The 20154-nt window shown below is 41.7% G+C and overlaps 1 long non-coding RNA gene across 1 annotated transcript in view; it reads right to left on the bottom strand.

Moving 5' to 3' along the window:
* Window positions 1-14455, bottom strand: part of LOC135107928 (uncharacterized) — a 39208-nt gene extending 24753 nt beyond the window's left edge. The window contains exons 1-2 of the long non-coding RNA XR_010272053.1: window positions 14188-14455; window positions 13822-13923 (exon numbers count right to left, since the gene is read on the bottom strand). This is a non-coding gene — a long non-coding RNA (uncharacterized LOC135107928). The remainder of the gene's footprint in view (window positions 1-13821; window positions 13924-14187) is intronic.
* Window positions 14456-20154: the final 5699 nt, after the last annotated feature.

Genomic DNA, 20154 nt, shown 5'->3' with positions numbered 1-20154 from the left:
GAAGCAAGAATAGTAATAGAGTTCAGTGGCCAAGCGTACGAGAGAGGGAGAGAGAGGGGGCGAGTAACTTTATATGTTTACGTGGGTTTGGACTCTTCCTCGCTTTAAATCAGTTTCCCAGTACACGAGGAAGGAAAGATGGGCCCTCGAATCACACAGCGTTGAAGTAATAAGGGAAAGCATTGTTAGGTTAACGAGCTTTAGTCACAGAACGCATTGATATTATCTCTCTCTCTCTCTCTCTCTCTCTCTCTCTCTCTCTCTCTCTCTCTCTCTCTCTCTCTCTCTCTCTCTCTCTCTACACGAGGAAGGAACCATATATATAAACAGTCATCGTTTCTTAGTTATGTGAGTTAATAAAGGAAAGATTACAAACATTTACTGTGCTCTATACTTTGTCCTACCTTGATTCACTTTCCATATACACGAGGGAGGGAAAAAGGCCCTCGTTCCGTACTGATGGATCTCGTAAGGAAAAAAAGATTTATGTTCACGGGGTGTACGCGCTGCCTTGATTCACTTTATGTATGGAGGGGAACGAAAATTAGTTCTCCTTCAGTACTCAGACGAATGAAAGAAGGAATAGCTATTTTTAAAGGCCTTTAGTTGCTGCGGTGCCTTGGTGATGCAAGCTTTTTACGTAAGGAGGGAACAATAAAAATCCCGGTTCCATACTCAAGTGAATGAGGAAAATAGAATAGCAATGTTTAAAGCTTTAGATGTGGCGGTGCCTTGGCTCACTCTCTATACGTAAATATAGAAAATAAGAATCTTGCTTCCATCCTAAGAATTAACAAGACTCCTCAGATGCTGCTGTACTGTGATTCAGCTTCCCTATACACGAAGGAAAAATATAATGATAGTTCTATATCAAGGTTAGTTAATATGCTGTACGTGCACCGTTCAGTGTGCACTGTGGGAGGCAATGACCTTACGAACTGAGGCAGGAACTGACGCCATTCTCTAAAAAGAAACAAAAAACTTGTTGACACACCCTGGCAGGAGTGATCCAGACTGCAAGTGGTTGGTCTTCCCAGAATGTACCGAGGTTTTGTAAACCGAGCGACGTTACACAGTGCAACCCACTGTGTATGTGTGTGTGTGTGTGTGTGTGTGTGTGTGTGTGTGTGTGTGTGTGTGTGTGTGTGTGTGTGTGTGTGTGTGTGTGTGTGTGTGTGTGTGTGTGTGTGTGTGTGTGTGTGTGTGTGTGTGTGTGTGTGTGTGTACGAGTATATATATATATATATATATATATATATATATATATATATATATATATATATATATATATATATATATATATATATATATATATATATATATATATATATATATATATATATATATATATATATATATATATATATATATATATATATATATATATAAACCACCAACTCATCTCATTTACACGTAATACAATGTTTCACAGATTATAATTATCAAAGCTAATATAAAAAAAATTTAATGTATTTTAATCTGGTTCGCAATTCATCTTTCCAACAAAATACAATATTTCAGTTCTTTCAAATGACAAAGTAATCATTTTATCAATAATATTCATCCATAACTTAAATAGATCAATTTTATGCGATGCCTCAATTTTAAAGTTTTCACTGATACTTTTCATTATATATTAAATAAGATGTGTACTTACACATTTGTGCCTGTCATCTGTGGCGTCATATTCTATGTAATGCCCGAGAATACATTTTTTTCCAACAATATCCATCCTTATTACTACAGACACTGTTCAAAATTTTCAGTTACACCCTTTCACCTCCTCTCACCATCTATTGTCTCTGAAATACTAAGAAACGCAAGCCACTTTTCCTCTCCAGTTCCCAGATGTTCCCGACCAGTCACCTTCTCACCAACATCCTCAGATATTGTCCTTCCGTGGGTCACTTAAACCAATATTTGCCGCTCCCTCCCGCTCGTCATGCTCATATTGACTGGCCCGTGTCAAGTCTTGTGCCGCCCCTTGGCTTCTCCCTGACTTCCTTCCGCATTCCCGTGTCATTCCCCTCATCCCCGTCTTATTGTCTTGTTTCTTTCTCCATTATTCTCTCTCTCTCTCTCTCTCTCTCTCTCTCTCTCTCTCTCTCTCTCTCTCTCTCTCTCTCTCTCTCTCTCTCTCTCTCTCTCTCTCTCTCCATGTTCGTTAGTTCCGCATCAGTTTCTCTCCTTGCAATGTTTTTTTTTTCTTTTATTTCCTCACCTCTGCTCCACTTTCCCTTCCTTCCTCACTTCTCTTCCTACCATTTCCTCCAGTTCTCCTTCCTCCTGCCTCCGTTGATACATATATCCTTCAGGTGGCAGCCAATCACCATCCTTCATCCTTAACACTCGCTCCTCTTCCCCCACAATCCTTTCCTTCGTCTTTATTCTTCCTTTTCCTTCCCGTTCAATCCTTCCGTTCCGTATCTATCCTTCTATAATTTTGTCTTAGTTTACTTCTATTTATCATATATAAGAGAGAGAGAGAGAGAGAGAGAGAGAGAGAGAGAGAGAGAGAGAGAGAGAGAGAGAGAGAGAGAGAGAGAGAGAGAGAGAGAGAGAGAGAGAGAGAGAGAGAGAGAATCATGCCCTTACGTATGTTAATGCAAGCTTACCATTATAATCCTTAAAAGCAGCATTTCCGGGTGTGTGTGTGTGTGTGTGTGTGTGTGTGTGTGTGTGTGTGTGTGTGTGTGTGTGTGTGTGTGTGTGTGTTGGTGATGAATACGGACTAATATGAATCAATGTTTTCATATTCAAATACGCAGCAACTTCTTCCTAACCCACAAAGTTGAAATACGTAACGCACATCTACGCTTCTTCAATTTATTTCCCTGTGTTTCCATTCAGCAATATTGAAATAGACACTGATTCCTCCTAACTTTCCCATTTCACTCCATCACAAATCCCGCGGCGTAAACTCTTAATATGCATGATGTACGTACACGGCTGGCTTGGCTCTTGATAACACGTCACGAACTCCACTGAATGGCATATCTATACTTGAAACTAATGGACTAATGAAGTAGTTTATATTGAGAACCACACAGCGGTAAAGAACTAAGGGATACAATAGGGGGAGGTAGTTGTCAGGTACTGCTTATTACATCACTTATTAGATCTTTACTTAAGGTGACTGTAATGCATTGACTGTTTTTGTAAGTTTATCTGATAGTGTAAAATATATTACGGTTTATCATCCATTCAGTACAGGAATTTACTATGAAAAAAAGAAGGAAGTAGAAAGTCAGTAGTATATGAAAGAGAGAGAGAGAGAGAGAGAGAGAGAGAGAGAGAGAGAGAGAGAGAGAGAGAGAGAGAGAGAGAGAGAGAGAGAGAGAGAGAGAGAGGGGGGGGGAATAGAAGAAGAAACGTGACAGAAAAATATAGAGGGCGAAAGTATCTAGTGATGGATGACTCTCTCTCTCTCTCTCTCTCTCTCTCTCTCTCTCTCTCTCTCTCTCTCTCTCTCTCTCTCTCTCTCTCTCTCTCTCTCTCTCTCTCTTTCCATAATATTAATTGAAACTTCCAATCTCATTTCTTGTTATGCAAAAAGATGCTGTCACTTCCCCTGTTCTTTACACATTAGTTCTCAGTCTTCTTTCCGTTTCTTTCCATCTTTATTTACCCTCCAATTCGCAATTATTCATTTCCTTATCCATTTTCAAGACTTTACTTTTACCAGACTTATTTTTTTTTGTCTTATTTCTGTACATTATATATTATTTAATGTGTTATGTCCTTAATAAGTACTCAAACTCTTCCTTTTGTATAACAGATATCATCCATTACCTCTCTCTCTCTCTCTCTCTCTCTCTCTCTCTCTCTCTCTCTCTCTCTCTCTCTCTCTCTCTCTCTCTTCATTACCATATTAGTGATTTTTGGATGCTTTTTTCTTTTCTTAATTTCTTTCCCACTCTCTCTGTGCGATTCTCTTGATTCTCTCCATTCTCTTCCTCTCCAAATCCTCCCTATTCTCTTTTCCCACACCTAAGCCCTTGTTATCCTTGAGCTCTTTAATTTCAATCTTCCTCTGCGTGTTGCTCCTTTTCTCTATTCTATTCAGCCAGGAGAACGGTGCATTGTCCTCTCTCTCTCTCTCTCTCTCTCTCTCTCTCTCTCTCTCTCTCTCTCTCTCTCTCTGGTCTCGCCTCCGTCCCCCGTCCTGCGAAGTTTTGAATATTTTCGCAAGTTTTAATAAGTTTGCTTCCAAGGCGGCGCTTTTTTCTGGAGGGAGAAGGAATAATGCTACTAATTCCAGCCACTAATTCTCCAAACCTCTCCTCGCAGATTGGGATTAGGGTCGCTGCTCCACGTAATGCTGGACGGCTTCTAGTTTCACACAATCTTTCCTGACGAACAGAGAGAGAGAGAGAGAGAGAGAGAGAGAGAGAGAGAGAGAGAGAGAGAGAGAGAGAGAGAGAGAGAGAGAGAGAGAGAGAGAGAGAGAGAGAGAGAGAGAGAGAGAGAGAGAGAGAGAGAGAGAGAGAGAGAGAGAGAGAGAGAGAGAGAGAGAGAGAGAGAGAGAGAGAGAGAGAGAGAGAGAGAGAGAGAGAGAGAGAGAGAGAGAGCGGGGGTCCTTCCTTCATTATGCATTCGTACTGGTAGAGAGAGAGAGAGAGAGAGAGAGAGAGAGAGAGAGAGAGAGAGAGAGAGAGAGAGAGAGAGAGAGAGAGAGAGAGAGAGAGAGAGAGAGAGAGAGAGAGAGAACCAGTCAGCATTTCCCTAAAGTTAAGGCGGAGTTCGAGGACGTTCAGTGTGAGGTGACGGAGATTCCTGATAGGAGAGTCCCATGAAGAGACCTTGTTAGAATTCCACCATCTTCCATAATTCAAGCAGCGTCTTTCATCGAGTAGAATCAAAACTTTAAGACGCCATGGAATAGTGAGTTATTTACCAGAGGCTGAAGAATAGATACATACTGAAATAATTTACCAGTGAGGAGAGACAACAAAAGATCATAGGGAAGCTACAAGAAGCCAGCCGTCCTACACGTTGCAGTACTTATATAAAACATAAATATCTACACCATGCTATCATCCCTATCCATAAAATCTACCCAATCTTCTTTTATAGCTCCCTACTGACTCTCTGTGCTAAACCTACCAGTCATCCCCATTCATAAATTTATCGAATCCTCTTTTTAAAGCTCTCTACAGACTCGGCTCTAAAAACGTGATTGCTTCGTAAGTCTATTCTAGTCATCTATCATTCTATTTGTAAGCCAATTTCTTCCTGAGATCAATTACAGGTTGTGAGAATATAGACTGGTGACAAAATAGACACTGGAATTAATTATCAGCAATAAGGATTTTCACTGAAGAGTAAAAACAGACAAGAAGAAAAGCATAAATGTGAAGGAAGAAATAGAAAATACATAAAGTCTTGATTTTCAGTCGCAAATTTCCTCGCTGACGATGCCTCGGGATTATTAATACTTTCTCAGATGAAGAAATCAGTCGTGACGTAATAACACCTGGGTGGTTAAAATTATTAAGTTCAAAGCAAGTGTACAAGTGTTCCTCCAAGCTGTGGTATATCGTGTCACCTGCGCATTTAAACTATTGAGCAAGACCTTTCTCTCTCTCTCTCTCTCTCTCTCTCTCTCTCTCTCTCTCTCTCTCTCTCTCTCTCTCTCTCTCATCTGTTCCAATTATGTCTCATTCACCTTTTAATTACTCGTTTTTTTTGTTATTTTTCTTTCTATACTTATTTTTGTTCTGCTTTGTCTTTCCTAGTCTCTCCCCCCTCACCTCCACGGTTTTTCTTCTGTTTATTTTTCTCCTTTTCCCTTCGCTTTTTTTTCGTTTTTTCCCACCTCTCTCTCTCTCTCTCTCTCTCTCTCTCTCTCTCTCTCTCTCTCTCTCTCTCTCTCTCTCTCTCTCTCTCTCTCTCACCGCCACACGTGTATCAAGAATCTCCTTTATAACGTGTTCCTGCCAATATTTCCTGGGTCTTATCTACTTGTAACGTCTACTGTTTCCTTCTCACATCCTGGAGTTCGCCCACCTACGTCTCCTTTGATATTTTTACTCCTCGTCCTTTTACTGACGTCTTCCGCTTCCTCCGCTGATCTCCTGCTGTTTTCCTTTATGGATTTCCTTCTGCCCTTCCGACTGATTTGTAAGCAGTTCGTTTGCTACATATGTGCTCTCTCTCTCTCTCTCTCTCTCTCTCTCTCTCTCTCTCTCTCTCTCTCTCTCTCTCTCTATGAAACTGCGCACGTTAGGAATTCCAAAGGCATCGCAAGGACGAGCTTAGGCTTAACGCGTCGCCACAAAACGGATTAAAAATATGTAGTCATGAGGAATATTTCAAAACTTCACAAGCACCCGCACACCTACACACACACACACACACACACACACACACACACACACACACACACACACACACACACACACACACACACACACACACACACACACACACACACACGGACTGCTGCACGATACTGGTTTAGGAAGGGCTGAGCGTAAAAGAGACTAAAGTGTTGAATCATGCAAGCAGGGCACGGGAACCCCACTTCCCCTGCCTTCGTAAAGTAAGGCCATTTTTCTGAACCGTTATTTACAGTGTAGTTTTGTTATGTGTATCTGTGCGTTTGATTTCTCTCATGATGCACACACAGACGCACACACACACGCACGCACACACACACACACACACACACACACACACACACACACACACACACACACACACACACACACACACACACACACACACACACACACACACACACACGCACGCAATGACGTCATTCTACCCACAAGTCTCGCTATCCCAGGCTCTCTCTCACCCTTTCTTCCCCTCCTCTCTGCTTTTGGCCGTGTCTCATCCACCCTCTTTCTCTCTCTATAGTTAGTCCGCCTGGCATCTATATCGCATTTTTCCTCCCTTCTACTCTCCTTTTGCTCTCCCCTCCTCATGGCGGGTCGATGCATGTCTACTCTTTGCCTCGCTCCTCCTCTCTTCCTCTCTCATTCTCTAGTTAATGAACCTCTTCTCTTTCTCCCTTTTTTTTTTTGTATCTTCGATTTTCGCTAGACTCTCTCTCCCCTGTTATGTGCTTCCATTTTTCATTTTTTTTTATTTTCCCTTTCTTCATTCTTTTTGTTTTTCTTAGGTACTTCTCATATGCCCCTTTTCCCCTCTTTATTCTCCTTTCTTTCATCCTAAATTTTCCTAAACTCTTCTTTTCCATACCTCCCTTTCCTTTCATTCCCCTTTTTCATATTGCCTACTTTCCCCGAATTACTCTTTCCTTTCATAAGCTCCCTTTCTCCCTCACCATTCTTCCTTTCTTCACCCTCCATTTCCTTACAACTACTATTTCTAACCACAAGTGCCTTTCCTCCCCAGTTCTCACCCACAACAGACCCACTCACCAGCCCCCATTCCAATCTGTCTTTTCCCCTACATTTCCCCTTCCTCTCCCTGAACTTTCACCCTCAATCGACCCTCTTACTCCCATCCCTATCTGTCTTCCCCCTTAGATTTCCTCCCTCTCCTCCCCTCTTTCGCCCTCAACAGATCCACTTACTCCCCGTCTCCCTCTGTCCTTTAGCATATGCTGCAGTGCCGTGAGGGGAAAACAAAGGGAGTTTCCAAAGAGTGGGCACGAGAAAGAAAAATATTTGGTGTTCTCTTTCCTCGTAAATAAAAATAAAAAAAATGCATTTATATTTTTGCGACGATGTATTTTGAGCAGTGCATATTCGTGCTAAGAATAAAGTATTTTCACGTAATGGTACAGCTTTCGGTGTAATTAATGAAATATAAACGAAAATATTATGAAAATGTAGCCGGGAGTTTCCTCTTCTCCTATTTTTCTCCTCTTTCTTTTCCTCCTCCTTCTCTTTCTCCCTCTGCAGTCGACAACCTTCCCTCGACTCTTCCACCTTACTGCTTCCCTCTCCACCCCAGCACAATAGAAGGGTCAGGAAGGGTCACCGAACATCCCATTCAACAGCCTTTTCGCCTCTATTGCCACCGCCTTCCGCGCCTCCTCTTCTCCTCGCAACTATTGATGACTAGACGGGGAGGACGCGACAGACATGATTTTTGAGTTGCCATGACGTAAATCTCTGAGAAGGGAAAACCTGGAGCTGCCTTGCATTATCTTAGCGTAAACTTGAGACGGAGGAAAATGAGTGATGAACATACATGAGGTGATGAGAAGGAAACAAAGGACACTAATTTTTTAAGCTGTCATCATAAAACACAGGTAGGGAAAAAACTGACGCCATCTTGCATCACCTGAGCGTACCTGAGATAGAAGATGAGTGATGAATATGAGGTGAATGGCACGATGGACATGAGTTTTGGGTTGACGTGATGTAACGATGAGAGGGAAAAGGTTCACTGTCTTGCATCGTCTTAGCGTGTTTAAGGTGGACGAGGGGTGAAGATGAGATGCCGAACACGAAGGACTTGAGATAATGCTGAGAGGGTAAACGTCCACTTACTTCACTGTCTTACTTCATCCTGGTGCAGTGATTCACCAACTACTATGAACTATGTTTTCTTAAATGTGTACCTTTTAGTAGGCCTACACTACATATAACTACAGGGTTGGTGAGGCGTTAAGGTCCAAGATTGTACCTTTAGCGCGCCACTAAGCAACAAAGTGTAAAAACCACTGCCTTAGTGTGCTTGAAGTAAAGGAATGTGAACGGCAGTGTGAGGTGAGTGTTTGATGATGCTGCTGGATGACGCCGATGAGTGATGCACGTAAACAGTCATGAATAAAAAAAAATATAAAAAAAAGTCAGGTGCTAGAGTGAATGTTTCAGGTGTGGAGCTGGAAGTGTGGATGGGTGCGTCTCTGAATCACTGCAATTTTTTTCACATTTTATTTCCGTCCTGGCTTCTTACCACAGGTGTTGCCAAGGTGTTGCATAGTCACCTGGCGTGTTTATCAAGCGCCTCTAGAGTTCTATCAGCAAATGTGTCTGTCAGTGTGTTTACATGAACTTAATCACACATGGAATATATTTTAGGCAATCTGCAGCCAAATTCGACTCTTTATTTCCAGATATCTCGCTTGTCAATTTGCCAGTTGGCGTGGATGCGTACATACATACATACCTGCTGGCTCATTTTAATTAGCTTCACCTCCGGCAAGTGTTCACTTCATCTCTTTGGTTAAATTTAGAGCATTTCATGATTCACAGGTGAAAAGAAAATCACAAAATTACCATAACCATATGCTTCCTTCCACCATTACCCAAGAATATATCCTGTCTTACGTAAACAGCCACCCACACACCCCACGCACATCCTCTCACCCACCCACCCCTGCCTACCCACACACCCACGCGCAAACACTTAAGACAAGTTCATTAGATTTCACTTAGCTTTAATTTAACTTTACTTTATTTCGTAAATTTTCCTTCCTTGTGTGTTTACAGTTGGTGACTATAGTTTGAATGTATTGCATGTTATTATGGTTATCATTACTTTCGTTGGTATTATTGTTATTATTATTATTATTATTATTATTATAATTATTATTATTATTATTATTATTATTATTATTATTATTATTATTATTATTATTATCGTTGTTCTCGTCGTCGTTATTGTTGTTATTTTTGCTTTTGCTTTTACTACTATTATTATTATCAAACACACACACACACACACGCACACACACACACACACACACACACACACACACACACACACACACACAAAAGCACCCTTATGACACCGAAGCAATCCACCGAAAACCCCAAAATACACCTAATCTTATGTAAAAATACACCACGACTTCCACGCACAAACATGCAAACATAACTTCATTCTCACCCTCCCCCACTACCTTCTTTCCTAATTCATATAATCATAGTCATCATTCAGCCAATCTTTCTCTGCGCCTCGACCAGCAAGCCAAGATTGCGAGGAGAAAATACTAGGCTTTTATTTGAGGCGAGAAGCGAGTTTGGACAAGGACGAACAGGGCGACAAGACGAGTGTAAAAGGTAGGAGAGGTGTAGAGGGGTAAGATTCGTGTGTAGGAGGAAGGTAAGGTGAAGTGTGAAAAAAAGAAAAGGGGTGTGAAAGAAGGACAGGGGAGAGTGAAGAAATGGCGGAGTGTGAAAGAATTGGAACGTGGAGAAATTTAGGTTAGGGCAAACAAATATTCCATAAAAAATGACGAATGAGGTCCAGTCTCTCTCTCTCTCTCTCTCTCTCTCTCTCTCTCTCTCTCCTCTCTCTCTCTCTCTGTCTGCTCTCTCTCTCTCTCTCTCTCTACGATAAAAGAAACCACTGATAATACAAATGCAAAAGAATCTGAAAAATGTAAAATCATCAATCTTTCTGTTCCCTTTCCCATTCGTTTCTCTCCCCCCCCCTCTCTCTCTCTCTCTCTCTCTTCCTCTCTCTCTCTCTCTCTCTCTCTCTCTCTCTCTCTAATCCCCTCCTATCACCCACACAAGGGCTGCCAATATGTCTCCCTTACCATGCTCTATGCAAGGGAGGTTATTCACTCCATCACGGCCTAACAATCACCGAACTACCGGACTATCCAATCACTGTATCCTTTCCAGAGACAAATGGCAACTGGCACAGCGAATCAATTGAACGGATGTCGGTAAAATACAAAGGAAAATGGAAAATATATGATGCTACAAGGAAAAAATTGAGGAAAAGTATCATAAAGGAGAACTAACCTAACTTAACCTAAATCTAACCTAACCTAACTTTACCTAACACTGCCTGGCCGAACCGTACCTTACCTAACCTAATCTAACCTAATACAATCTCACCTTATTTAACCCACCCTAACATAACTTAATGTTAAACTAACCAAACCGAATCTACCATAATCTAACTTTAACCGAACCTAACTTAACTAACTTAACCTAAATTAACCTAACCCATCCCAACCTAATAATGTCAACTAATCTCACCTCACCTAAGCTAACCTAACATAACCAAACCTAACGTAACCAAACCTAACGTAACCAAACCTAACCTAACCTAACCAAACCAAACTGAACAAAACTGACACCGTAACAAACCGATAATCTATGAGTAATTTTTCACAGTTCAAAATTACTACCATATTTTCCAGGCACATTTTTTTTTTTCAACGTGATATTTATTCGAATGCCATTTATTTTTTTCCAGTAACGTAATTCAGCAGCCACATGAAAACAGCTACTAGTGAAACGGTCATCATCTCCCAGCGCACGCGAGCGGGAGAGGGAAAATTGGACCAAAATGGATGCAAAGGTTGAAATATTACACTGAATTCACTGGTGACGAGATGAATCGTACGAATTTTATGCCTCGTTTCATTAAAAGCAACGAAAAACTGCATATTCGCCAGTTTGTAACGCACGTAAACAACAGTTGACCGAGTGAGTGACGGGTCGACTTAATCACCTGGTAAACTCTCTCTCTCTCTCTCTCTCTCCTCTCTCTCTCTCTCTCTCTCTCTCTCTCTCTCTCTCTCTGCCACTAAACTAATCTATCACTCCCATATCCATATTTTTGTGTTTCTATTTGTCTGTTTGTCCTTCACACACACACACACACACACACACACACACACACACACACACACACACACGTCGAGAGGAACACAGATAAATAAGCCGTTTCTAGCCTTTGATCCAGGGTCTTAATCACCTGTCTCGGAGGAAGGACCTTTCTCTCTCTCTCTCTCTCTCTCTCTCTCTCTCTCTCTCTCTCTCTCTCTCTCTCTCTCTCTGAAAATAACCTTTATCCAATCTATATTCCCTTTCTTTTCTTTCTATATTCTTTACTTTCTATATCTCCTTTTTATTTACTTTACCTTATCACTGACTCATAAAATATAATTGTTCTCATCATCATATCTTTTCTTTACAATCATATCTTTTCTACGGGTCAATGTCTTTATCTACAGAACATAATTTAAACATATACATACACCACTTTTTTTTATTTATTTATTTTTTATTTGCAACATATTCCTTTTCATTCCATCCTTCCATGCACGTTCACGCAAAGATGATTAATTTTACTCGCCTTGAAATACCGTTCCCTTCCTTACCGCGTCTTTACCGCAATTGTTACTTGTACCACGTATTTTACACACGATTTAACTTTTCTCCTCTTTCTTCTTCTTTTCGCATATTTGGTCTTGTTCCTCCTCTTCATTCTTCTCCTTACACATTCTCTCTCTTTTTTTCTCCTCTTCTTTATCCTTCTCTTCACACATTCTCCCTCTTGTTCCTACTCTTCCTTCTTCTCTTCACACATTCTCCTTCTTATCCCTCCTCTTCCTTCTCCTTCTCTTTACACATCTTCTTTTATTCATCTTCTTTCTTCTTCTTTTCACACATTCTTTCTCATTCCTTCTCTTCCTTCTTCTCTTGACACATTCTTGTTCTTTCTCTTCTTTCTCCTTCTCTTCACACATCCTCTCTCTTATTCGTCTTCCTTCTTCTTCTTCTCCTCCTCCTCCTCCTCCTCCTCCTCCTTCTCCTCCTCCTCCTCTTCTCCACAGCGGCACCTTTAACTGCGACTTTCCGGGGAATTAATCGTTTCCTCCACAGTGACGGGGGTTCAATCGAGATTCCCCCCGCCCTCTCCTACCAAGGAAACGAAACTTAACCGCACACACACACACACACACACACACACACACACACACACACACACGGAAACTGGGCGTGCTGAAATCTCATTTTATTCCAGAGTCGTCGCCGGAAACACAAAAGAAACACAGCTATATCTGGTGGAGAGAGAGAGAGGAGAGAGAGAGAGAGAGAGAGAGAGAGAGAGAGAGAGAGAGAGAGAGAGAGAGAGAGAGAGAGAGAGAGAGAGAGAGAGAGAGAGAGAGAGAGAGAGAAAGAGAGAGAAATAAAGCAAAGAAAATGCCAGGCGGAAGCAAACTGGGACACGCCTGCAGATTGCAACACAAATACGCAGAGAGAACTTGCAACACTGCACGGGAGAGGAAGCGGATAGGGGAAAGCATCGGTCTCACACACACACACACACACACACACACACACACACACACACACACACACACGGACATTAACACAACAGGGTACGCGGTAGGAAAGCTGCATCACACCGCATTACACTTCAAATGGAGGTCCCAACACGTTCAAACACATAAACTAAAACGAAACACAGCGAGGTTCCACAGGCACCTCTCTCCCCCCAAGCGCGCGGAAGGCTGGTTGCTTGGGCTTTGCTGGGCTGGGCTGGGCTAGGCTAGGCTGGGCTAGACTAGGCTGGCCTGGGCTGGGCTGGCTTGGCTATTCACAAGAAATACTACTAACGTTTGGCAACACACACACACACACACACACACACACACACACACACACACACACACACACACACACAGGAACATTTGAATACACATGACTATTGACTACGAGAGGAAAGAATCACACACACACACACACACACACACACACACACACACACACACACACACAAGGCCTTGGCAATGTAATTTTCCAGTATTCCATTTCCAATACGAAACATTTCACACCTATCAGAATATACATCATCATTAATTGAGTCGATAATTATGCAGCCTCACACGTACACAAACAGTCCACACCAGCAAAAATCTACGGAGAAAACATAATTCTCGTCTCTATAAAAGAAACGAAGAATGGTGACAATGAAGCACAATGACCAGGAAGTGACACAGTACATCATAGTAGCACATATATGTCAGTACAAGCCATCACTCATTTTTAAATATGAAGTAACAGATGGGCGTTTACACAGTTTCCACAGTTTTCCACGCTGGATGAACATTAGAGCATCAGTTTTACTACCCCGGTCACTCACCTCCTGTGTTGCCTTTGTGTTGCCTATGTTCCACCTGAGCCGAGCGGCGCTGAGACCCTCCAGGCACTGCATTTGTTGGCACCAGCTGATCGCCTTAGAGATCTGCAAGAAAATAACACGAATAAGGACGAGGGAGTGAAGTGGGAACCCATTACCCCATCACATGAACAGCACGGCAGGAATAAATCGAGTCCCTATCATTAAATTTATGCGCCGATAAGGTAAATAATTACATATTTAGCACATTTAATACACAATTCGTTTAATTTCTCCAAATGAGGATGCAGATAGTTTATAAAGCTTTTTCAAATTAAGGGAAACATGCAAAAAAAAATAGATAACATAAAAAGGAAAATATATACGTACACATTTTTCCTACAGCGGCGTTCGTTAATTCTCGTGTTACAGTTTTATTCAGAATCCGGTCTTTGGTAACTAAAACTATTTTGTCACCGATAACCAGAAGAGGATCTTGCACCATAACAAAGCCGCTGTGTTGGTCTTGATTATACCTTTACTTATTGTTAGGCTATAACTTTGTGATGTTCAACCTGTAAACCACGCAAGCTGTAAAGTTAAAGAACAAAAATCGGTCATATCCCAGTATATGTATCCCCAATGAGTTGAAAGCCTAACTATAATAAATGTACTAACTGCAAGGCTACCATTTATCCTTCATCATCTCCAAACCACTGTCAGGAGTAGCTACATAAGTAATAATAATCAACGTAATATCCATAGCAGTTAATATAAACACAAACAAATATTTACCTATAAGTAATACGTAACCTACATTGGGACAGTTATCTAACACATTCGTGCTGCATAAATCATTCGTACTATCTAGATATTATAGACCTACTTGACAACACGTAACATCAAGGCAGCCATGTGTCACGTACGCCAGGAAGAGAAGGAGGAGGAGGAGAAGCAGGAGACAGACACAAGAAAAAAACCTACCCTGAGACACTCCAACTTCCTGCCAACACTATCTTATCTTCTATTTCCTCCACCTGACGCAACACATGTTACTATTATTACTACTATTCCCTCAACCTCCGTCAATACTCTCCCTCCCTGTCACTGTCAAGGCACGCCAATCACTGAGGCGCTGCGCAGTACTTCCCAGTATTACCATGTGTCACGAGTAGCTGGCAAGACTGAGAAGTGAAGAACCGCGACATTTGAGTAGAAAATCAGATCTGGTAACAATGATCTCGCTCTCCATGACTCCCTCCCTTCACCGTACTGGTCAAGAGCGTGTGAGGAGGTTAACTAGCTCGTTACCTTGTTCTAGTTTACGCCTCTCTCTCTCTCTCTCTCTCTCTCTCTCTCTCTCTCTCTCTCTCTCTCTCTCTCTCTCTCTCTCTCTCTCTCTCTCTTGGGAAATTACAGCGAGAAAGTTGTGCCAATGAAATTACGAAGGTGCACACTTTCAAAAATAAAATCATAACTATTTTTATTTTTCTCGTCACCCACAAACAAAAGCAACTCCTACACTCCATAACAAGATTGTAACGCCACAGCACGTTCCTTTCCTCCAAACACGCAATATACGCAGCAAATAAAATGTTCCCGCTACTGTGTTTAAAGCCCCTTGCACACTCGGTAGCTTTTCCACCCGTCTGATCAACCCTCACACCACGCCGGGTAGGTTTACAAGCCTCTTTCCTATACGTGTAGAGCCTCTCGCGCATGAAACACGGGCTCTCATTGGTCAGACGTGGCAGTGAGGGGGAAAAGAGAAGAGAAGATGCGTGATTAAAGTACTCTACAGGTCCTTCAGGCTATCGAGTGATTACTTAAGTGACTCCTATCTGTTTTTATCGCCATGTTTTGTTCCCGCCCTTGATTCACTGTGTTATCGCTAATCATGTAGGTGAAGGCGTACAAAGGAGGCCACTATCGACTAATTATCTCTACATGTCCCAGTGACCAATATTTCTTGTCAGTTTCTTGTCAATTTCGTTATTCGTCTTGGTCGTTTTCTGTGTGTGTGTGTGTGTGTGTGTGTGTGTGTGTTGGGTAAGGTCTGTTCGTTCGGTCAGTTCTCTCTCTCTCTCTCTCTCTCTCTCTCTCCCCGTCATGTATTATCACCGGTACTGCTGGACAACAACAACACAAACAAAAACAATGATAATAACGGAGAAAATAATGATAACAACAGCACCTACAATAATCATAATCATAATACTGGGTGAAATGTACAGCACAAGCATAACCATCAGCATTAATTCAACAAACAGTGCTGCATAATCATGTGTACACTGAGCATACACACACACACACACACACACACATAGACACACACTCCGGGGGCAAAACATGTTTATGAAAGAGACAATCAGGTCGACAGGCTGTGGTGAGCTTCATCCATCACTGCGGGTTGCCTCCACTTCATCCATCACACCATCACACTTCCCCTCCACACACGCTACTCATTGCTGCTCTTGTCTCTCCTACAGCCTCTTTTTTTCTCTCTCATTTCCCTCTTTTTTCGTTTTTTTTTATTTGATATTTTTTTACTTTATTTTTTTATTTATTTTTTTAATTCTTGATTTGTCCATGTTTTCATTTTTTTTCTTATTCGAGTTGAGTTTTTTTTTTCTCTCTCTCTCTCTCTCTCTCTCTCTCTCTCTCTCTCTCTCTCTCTCTCTCTCTCTCTCTCTCTCTCTCTCTCTCTCTCTCTCTCCTCGCCATCTTTTCTATCTTATGTGTGCATTTTTTTCTTTTTATTGATAAGAACAAACACAAGGTTAAGACCTCATTTTTTACGTGGATCTCCAGTTTGTGTACCTCATCGTTTCACCCTTACTGAATTTAATATTATCATAATGCAACTAAATACACGTCAATTTTTGCGCTACGAACGTAAATGACATGTGAAAATAATATCATCACCTTGCAATTATAATTATTAGCATTCCTGGTAATTACTAGTAAGAAATTCTTCACTCAGCCTTTAATGAACTTCGAATGCAGGTAGGTGGCGCGTGATGCCTTGAGGGAGCACTGAAGTAATTATCATTGCGGGGGGGCGATCCCAGTTGTTAATGAGCCTCTGAGGAAACACAGTTAGCACACCCACGCCAGTCCCTCACACAAAGACGGGACCTTATAACGAAGCGATTCAGTGATGTAGCACAGTGACATCCACTAGATTGGACGTTATCTCAACAAACACAATGCTGCCTCTTTTTTCCCCCTCTCCTCCTCGTCCCAATACAAAGGCACGATCCGGGGGAAGGGAAGGCATCCACTCCCTCTGGATTGAAACCGAGGCTTCACATAAGCAAAGAAAAAGGGGAGGAGAGGGAGAGGGAACAATAGCACCAGATCAGAGGGACGATTCCACCAAATTGAATAGAGAAAGTAACAATGGTGACCTTGAATTCCCCAAACGAGAATACATAACAACAACGCAGGAGTAATGAGGGGAAGAGAAGAGGAGGAAGTACTATGGCTGCTGCTGCTGCTACTACTACTACTACTATTGCTGCCGCTTCAGTTATTACTACTACTACTACTACTACTACTATCACCCCCGTAACAAACGATACTCTTCAGAACCTAAACTTCCCGACACTCAAAGATTAACCTCATAAACAACACGAGGAAGCGACGTTAGGTAACAAAATGTGGAAGAAGAAAAAGAAAAGTGAGGCCGTAACTCCCACTTCGAAATTAAAAAAGAAAAAAGAAAAAACTTGTATCTATATTGAATTTAACTTTTACTTTCTTCCCTCAGCGTACGTCACTCCACGCCTCTCTCTCTCTCTTTTTTTTCTCTCTTTTTTTTTTTTTTTTCTCAACCCTCAGTTCCACCAGACCGGTACCTTCAACCTCTCGGTCCCTCCTCCTCCAGCAGTAACCTTAAGAGCAATATTCGGGCATTCATCAGTCAGGCAGGTTTTAGGATATTGATCTCGATAGAACCTTCTCCTTTTTCCCCCCCTGCCTCCTTCTCCTCCTCTTTTTCCTGTTCCATTTTCCTTATGTTTTCCTCACACGGCTTCTCGCCCAGCGTTATCATCACCACCTCCAGTTTTTCCTCTCCTCTCACTCCTCCGTTTTCTTCAATCTCTAAGTCTTCGGAGGGTCTGGTTCCTTTATCTTCCTCTATATGCGTCTGAAGATGATGAATGTTCTTAGAGGCAATTTTCGTTGGTTCAAGGTTTACGTCAAGAAAAGTTAATTCGTTCGTTAAGAGTTATGGTGAAGCCAGCAGGTGCCTCGGACATAACTCCCTCCACCTTCAGGAGTTTAGGACTGCTGAATGTTTACGGGATTAAATCTATTTATGGGAACTGCTATTGAAAAGGAAGGTAAATTATAGGATTAGTTGTGTGCGTGCGTGCGTGTGTAGTGGGAGGGGAGGGGGGGATGTGTGTGTGTGTGTGTGTGTGTGTGTGCGTGTGTGTGTGTGTGTGTGTGTGTGTGTGTGTGTGTGTGTGTGTGTGTGTGTGTGTGTGTGTGTGTGTGTGTGTGTGTGTGTGTGTGTGTGTGTGTGTGGGTGTGGGTGGGTGGGTGAGGGTGCTTAAAAAAGATTTTTTATGTGACTTTAGCAAATACCAAGGAATTTACATATATGATTTTCGTTAAGCTGCTGCTACTACTGTTACTATTACTACTACTACAACCACCACCACCACCACCACCATCACCACCACTACAGTTCGGCACAGCAAACCATTACCTAACCCTGAATAAATAATGAAAGCCACCCATTAGCCTTAGCAAGAGGAACCAGATGGCACCTTTGACCCGTAGGAGCCTCTGACCCACCCTGCACCTGACACACTGAGCCACTGGGAACATAGATCAACGGCAATATAGATCAGTATCACATTAAAGTGAGTTAAAGTGCTGATTCCTCCCCATCCCCTCCCCCGTCCCCTTGTGTCTCCACGTGAATAAAGGGATGAGTTACTGGCTTGCTTTCAGAAACACTCTACTCTCTCACCACGACTATTTTCAAAGGCCGCAGAGATGATTAGCCGGGTTTTGAAGAGTGTTTCTCCCGTTGATAATGTAGAAATCATGTTGATCTGTCACAACAACCGTAAAAACACTCTTAAAAATTAGTGTAACTTTAACTTTAGCCTTCTGAAAGTAGTCGAGGTGCGGCCAGAAGTATTTCAGGAAACGGGCCATTATTATCGTGTCATGTGAAAGCATCGCCAGTATTGCAGACACTCTACAGGCACAGCAGCGGAACTGTTAAAGCCCCATTGATTGTGTTTATTTATTTACGTCAATCAGAGAAACGCGCTCTATGAAAGGGGATGATTTTTTTTTTTTATTCATTTAATGGTGGTGGTGGTGGTGGTTGTAGTAGTAGTAGTAGTAGTAGTAGTAGTAGTAGTAGTAGTAGTAGTAGTAGTAGTAGTAGTAGTAGTAGTAGTAGTAGCTGTTGTTATTGTTGTTGTTGTTGTTGTTGCTTCTGTTAAGTAGTAGTAGTAGTAGTAGTAGTAGTAGTAGTAGTAGTAGTAGTAGTAGTAGTAGTAGTAGTAGTAGTAGTAGTAGTAGCAGCACCACCATCAATGGTAATAATAATAATGATAATAATAATAATAATAATAATAATAATAATAATAATAATAATGCTAATAATAATAATAATAATAATAATATTATTATTATTATTATTATTATTATTATCATTATTATTATTATTATTATTATCACTTATTATTATCATTACTAGTATTACTACCATTGCATTTGTTGTTGTAATTAGCATTATAATAATGGTGATTATTATTATATTTTATTGTTAATATTTGCAAACCTTTTGATCTTCATTTCATTCATTTATTTCTATCGATTTTCTTTTCTTAATCACGAAGTGTTTGTGTCCTTCGCGCAGTAAAATCGATCCTGCAGACCCACCAACGCCCCTGGCCGCCCCTCGCCTACTGCTGCAGGCCAGGGAGGCGGGGGTCGGGAGGCGGCACTGCTGAGAGGGTGGTCTGTGCCTCGTATGGGTTGCACAGCACGTGAAGATAACCGCCCACACGTCCTGTCCTAAGGCTGCGCAGCACAACAGTGACGTGCGCACTTAGTCCCCATCAGCGCCGGCCCGAACTCCGCATCGTTGCCATAATCCCGCCACACGCAGCCCTCCCTCACGCCCCGCGGATGAGCCGATTGCCACAAGTCACTACTTCCTTGTGTGATTAATTCTCTTGAACTATAAACTTTACACTATTGTGAAATGCATCTCTACAATAAAGAAATTATTTACCAACGTTTAATGCGAGAAAAAAATTTTTGAGAGTTGGTAACAGTGACGCGAGGTAAACCAACAAATGACGGTCGCTGCTGCTCGCG

This window comes from Scylla paramamosain, chromosome 16 (genome assembly GCF_035594125.1).
Source record: "Scylla paramamosain isolate STU-SP2022 chromosome 16, ASM3559412v1, whole genome shotgun sequence".
In the NCBI taxonomy this organism is placed as follows: Eukaryota; Metazoa; Arthropoda; class Malacostraca; order Decapoda; family Portunidae; genus Scylla; species Scylla paramamosain.
The sequence above is the reverse complement of the archived record's forward strand: the minus strand, read 5'-3'. Positions and strand labels throughout refer to the sequence as shown.